General features: G+C 45.9%; 1 protein-coding gene across 2 annotated transcripts in view; it reads right to left on the minus strand.

Annotated features, from left to right (window-relative positions):
- LOC102671145 overlaps positions 1–5,645 on the minus strand; it is a 78,105-nt gene that overhangs the window by 48,411 nt on the left and 24,049 nt on the right. The window lies entirely within an intron of this gene.

The following is a 5,645-nucleotide window of genomic DNA, read 5'->3' on the forward strand; positions in this document are numbered from 1 at the left end:
AAGAATCACCGCGGAAGTGTATTTCACTTCTCTCTCGTCCCTGGTGCGCGTTTCCTCTCTCCACCCTCTTTCTTTCACCCTTCTTCGTCGAGTTCTTCCGTTGATTCGCGCCACGGTCGATCATCATCCCTCGACGACGTATACTTTATACAACGAAAATTTCTCCACGAGTTCGCGCCCTTTCTTTCGCGCGTGAAGATCGCATCGAACATGAGAGAGAGAGAGAGAGAGAGAGAGAGGGAGAGAGAGAGAGAAGCGATACTTCTTTCTTTTCCTTACGAAGGGAAAACAACTCGATTCGCAATTTCCTCGGATTCCTATAAAGAATCCATCCGGAGTTCCGCGAGTATGATGGGATCTCCGGCCTTAAACCCACCCCTCCCCCCTCCCTCGTTCGCTCTTTTGTACGCCACTCTCTATCGTAATTACTGAAAATTGCATTGGCGTTGAATTATATCGAAAAAGAGAGAATTCAGGGCTAATCGAGTTATACGATGAAAACCACTGGTGGTCAGCTAGCTTACCACCAGTGGGGTTTAGGATACCGGTGCATTGCCTGGGCCACGAAAGGGTTGAAATAAATCGCGATGCTGCGTTCGAGGTAACTTCCCTCGCGGCCAGGGATTATTTTATCCCTTGGATTACTCTAACTACTCCCCCCTCCCCCCTTCTTTCTCACAGTCGAGTCGCATTCTATCCAAGGGGGAAACTAAACGTTTAATCGCTGACAAGTGAATCGATAATCGATCATCTGCTCGATCAAGAAATCTAAATATATATATATACAGATGTCAAAGTTATGGAGAAATTCTTTTTGATTCTCCTTCTACGTTAAAATTTGTCTAGTATTAATCACAAGGATACCAATTCTTCCCTGTCGTAAATATCGTTGGGCGGGGAAGGAGGAGCAGCGAAGAAGGGATAAGGAAAATATCGTCGAGAAGGATCATATTCATCGATCGAAGGAATATAGAGAATCGTAAAGAGAAAAGAGAAAATATATTCGCGATGAACGCACATGGTCGATCCATCGTTTGATGGAGGCATGCGTTTGAAAACGAAGCCGTGACACGGCGACTTCTCGATCAGGCATCATTGACGCCTGACGCTGGACAGAGGAGAGTGTCACGAGAACCGGAAGTTAGCTCGCAGCTACTAAAGCTCGGTACAAAAGTTTATGAGTTGTACACAGGATGGGGTTGAGTGGGTGGTGGTCGGAAGGGCGGCAAAGGGGGGTAGTTGGGTAATGTGGCGGTTCACGTGGGGGTGAGCGGTGGAGGGGGAGGGGAGGAGGATTTGAGCTGATGGCTCGAGCATGGAAGCGAGGAAGGCGAGCGGAGGAAGGGAGAGCGGCGGAGGAAGGTAGCAGCAACAGCAGCAACATTCGAGGAGGAAGATAGACGCATGCGAGCTTTGATGTACGAGCTTGCGCCGCGAAAAAGAGGGAGGGAACGAGAGGGAACGAGGAGGCAAGAAAGAGAGACAAAATTTTCGCCGGCAAGGGGATGAAATACGATTTTATTTGCCGCCGGGGCTCCCAGGCTATCCTCGATGGGGTTGGCAGTCCAATTGTCCAGTCGACTACTGTCCAGTACTGTACGTCCGGGATAATGAATAAACTTACGTCTTTTTAGAGAGATAGGGACAGAGAGACAGAGAGGAGATGAGAGAAAAAGAAATAGAGGAGACGAATAATTTTATAAAAGAGAGCGAGAGAGAGAGAGAGAGAAGGAGGGAACGATTATTAACATTTTTAAAATCGTGTCCTTGTTTTTCTATCTTCTCTTTTTTTTATTTTGCTCTTTGGTGTTTATTTTTTTCATTTTTTCTTTTTTTTTTTTTTATATAGATGATAACCGGATATGAACGTGTCATGATATTCGCGAGCACGTAATGCGTTATAAATTTTATATTTGTCGGTGGCACAGGTTTCTAGGGGAAACGCTTTTTGCAAGCCTGTGGAGCCAAGCGCGGCTGTGCAACCGCGATATATGATATGGAAGTACGTAAAACAAAATTCTGAAGAATAACACGGCAGGAATGCTGCAGGGAGATAAGTGAATCTCTGAAAATATTGAAACACCGATACGAGACCGCGTTGGTAATAATTTTTCGGAATTTGTGTATCTTTCTCCCCGGGATATTCACATGTAAGCCGACTCGGCTAATTTTTTTCTTTTTTTTTTTTTTTTTTTTTTCCCCTATATCGACGTTGCCATTACGAAAACACTCGTATCGATGCGACTTTGCCAGTGTGATCGAGTATTCGTTAAATATTGCCAATCTATCGTTTTACCTCTTTTCTTGATTTCTTGAAAAATCGATCGTGAAACGAAACGACGACGAATTTCTATTTCACGAATCATTCGAATTTAAATACGAATTTAGTAATCCCGTGATAAAGATATTTTCTAGCCACGTTATTAATTAATCGCAAGTGTGTAACGATTTTCCGCTTCTTGATGGAAAAGCATCGCCTTCTCGAATTTCGCGAGCAAGATTTTCGCGAAATGGCCCCCACACACACATCGATCGCCTTTCATCGCGATTTCCAATAATTTACACATCCTCCCGCCCGAAAATCGCGAGGCAAGTTGCGAACAGGGGGAGGCAGGGGAGGTCTCGTCCATTTCCGGCGGGATTGCTTGTTTACGGCCACACGTCTCGCGCGATATTACTCCAAGGCGCGTCCGTCACTTTACGTGGAAATTCGCATTAACCCCCGAGGGTCTTTGTCGAAATAAAAGTGCAACGTGGAAAAAAAGGCGGAAGAAAAAAAAAAGGAAGCGAATCAGAGACTGGTGGGAGAGAGAGAGAGAGAGAGAGAAAGAGAGAAAATTGGCAACGAGGAGGAGAAGGCTGAGATAGAAAAAGAGAGAGAGAGGAAAGAAGCGTATATGGAAAAGGCAATGCTCCCCGTCCAGGGCGCATGCACCGATTTTCCCACATCTCTCTCCAACCTTCCTCCTCCTTCCACAATCATCATCTCTCCGTCCCACCCTGACGAGCCTCCCTTTTTTTTTCTCTATCGCTCCCAGTACAACCGTCACTGAGATTTATCCGGCGNNNNGATCGCGAAACGCGAGGGTTTGCACGCGTGCAGGTGCATGTGGGATGCACATGCACCGTGGTAACCGGCCGGCTGTGCGTGTGTATGTATGCGTGCATGTATGCGCGCGCGGAGGGAGGGGAGAGAGTGGCGAGCGTGTGTCCGGCGAGCGTGGAACAGGGACGGAGGAAGGATAGAGGGTCGAATAGGCTCGTTGGAGGAACGGCGAGGAAGGGAAGAGAGAGAGAGAGAGAGGGAGAGAGGAAGGCCGATCGGGGGCGCGAGCGGGACAGCTTCCAGTCCGTTTCTCTCGAGCGAGGAAGGGTGAGTCGAGCGAGGAACGGGAGAAGGACCAGAGGTGGACCGGAGGTGGAGAAGGACGATAACGGAGAGGAGAAACAGGAGGGAATACGGGAATAGAATGAGATGTGCAGAGATAGAGAGATGCCCGTACGAACGAACGAACGAACAAGCGAGCGAACGAACGAACGAACGAACGAGCGAGCGAATANTCGATCTAACGCGCGCTCCCTTTTTCTGGACCACCGCGTATATATACGTATATATACGTCTGTGACCAGGTAGAGCACTCGCTGCGACCTCTCCTCCTCGCCCTTTCCCTGTTTTTCGCAATTCCAGACCTGTCAGCTAATACGCGCGCGCATCTATGAGCCGAGGGGGTTGAAAATCTTTTTCGATAATCGAAATGCCGGATAGATGCATTATCCCGCCCCCTTTCCTGTGCGATCCTTCTATTCCTTCTCTCCCTGTTTCCACTTCTTCTGATAATCGCCCCCAATCTTCACGAACGCGTTAATCACGATCGCGCTTCAATAAACAATGTTTAAACGAACGTATCGACACTCGTTGCAGAATATTTTAACGATGATAAACGGGACACCGATAAACGCAGTCCGCGTTTGGAGTGGACGACTATAACGACGTGTAGAATTATTATCCGGCGGAAAAATTCGGTTGACCCAGGCTTGTTCAAAAATAATCGCGTGAATTATTCGCCGCGCGATACGAGATAAGTCACGAACGTCCAGGAATATATTTTCGTATTTTCTTGAAAGATTCGATATTTTTTATACCCTGTTCCTCGATTGAAAAACAAAATAATTTCGCTTACAACTTCTGAAACCCCTTGATCGAGTTCTCTTGATTATACACGAAACTGTAACTTGTTTCAGAATAGAAAATAATTCTTCTATCGCAAGCATCAAAGAGACTTTTTTCGAAGAGTATTCAAAATCGATCCTGAAGAATCGTTAGATACACGCGATTTTCTTTAGCAGAAGAAAGAAAGGTGGGGGGGGGGGGGGGAAGCAGATGACCTTTCGATCCAGGCAGCTGCCTCCTACGAGAGGGTTGAGATTCCCGAAAGGTGGAAAATGTCTTGGAGGAGGCCGAGAAACGCACAATATCCTATTTTTCGTTCCACTCGAGTGGTTGCTCGCGGTCTAACCCCGGGACATCTGTATTTTGGAAAAGGCCTTTTTGCATTTCGGAGACAGATGCAAATGAAAGGGTTCTTCCTGGATGAAAGAATGCAAAGGAATCGCGGCTTTGCTCGGCTGGGCCCTTTTGCGAATTCTTTTCATCGGCAGCAACTCATGTTCTCCGCTCCGATGTGTATGATGCATCTGTCTCGCAAACAATATCCCGCGATTTCGCTCTCAAATTCACTCGTGATTCGCCGCGGTCATTGTGCTCTCGATCTTCTCTCTCCCTCCCTTTCTCTCTCTCTTTATCTCTCTCCTCCTTTCTCTCGCGGAATTTTATCTTGCACGCGGAGTAGTAACCCCTTCGCTACCCCCTTTCGCAATTCTTTCGGCTCATGAAAACCGAATGACTCGGGCGAAAACGTCCCGCGGAAGATCCTCGAGGTCCATGTCCTTCCTCGAGGATGGATGTACTTTGAGGGGTGATTTGACGTGTGCGAGGGGAGAAACGCGTATGATGGATACTTATGTTGCGAGTACAAGTTATATTTTGCCTCTTGAACGTGTTGTGTTTAGAAAATTCTTCTATCGATTTTCGAAGCACGAATAACGATTCATTGTTTATTCGAATGTTTAAAGACAATCGAAGGAATAATAATTCGAGAGGGATTTTTTGGATAGATTAAATTAAATTAAACATAATACCAAGAATTTCCATCGAAAGATCTTTGAAATTATCCGAATCGTTCTTATCCAATGATATATTTGTTACGTTCACATCGAATTTCTATTATTCCTCATCGACTATCGTACTTTAAAGAAGGAATCACGGATCAAGATAATCGGTTCCAATAACTTTTACGAATCGTAGAAAAGTATACGCAACATAATGGACAAGAATAATTGACGCTTCGGAATTGAAGGGTGGGGTCAGGAAAAATACGAGTCGCGACATATTTATACAGACGTTTAAATATTCAGCAGACGCGGGAATGGAGGAAGTTGACACTGTTTGTACAGGAAATGAAATGTCACGTTGGCGGACGAGCGCAGTTATGCTCCTCCCCTCGGTAATTAATTATTTCTTTCAGGTAAACTTGATTATTCTAACACGTGCTTTCTTCGCTTTAAAAAAAAAAAAAAAAAAAAAA

Source organism: Apis dorsata, unplaced genomic scaffold, assembly GCF_000469605.1.
Source record: "Apis dorsata unplaced genomic scaffold, Apis dorsata 1.3 scaffold_963, whole genome shotgun sequence".
NCBI classification, from domain to species: Eukaryota; Metazoa; Arthropoda; class Insecta; order Hymenoptera; family Apidae; genus Apis; species Apis dorsata.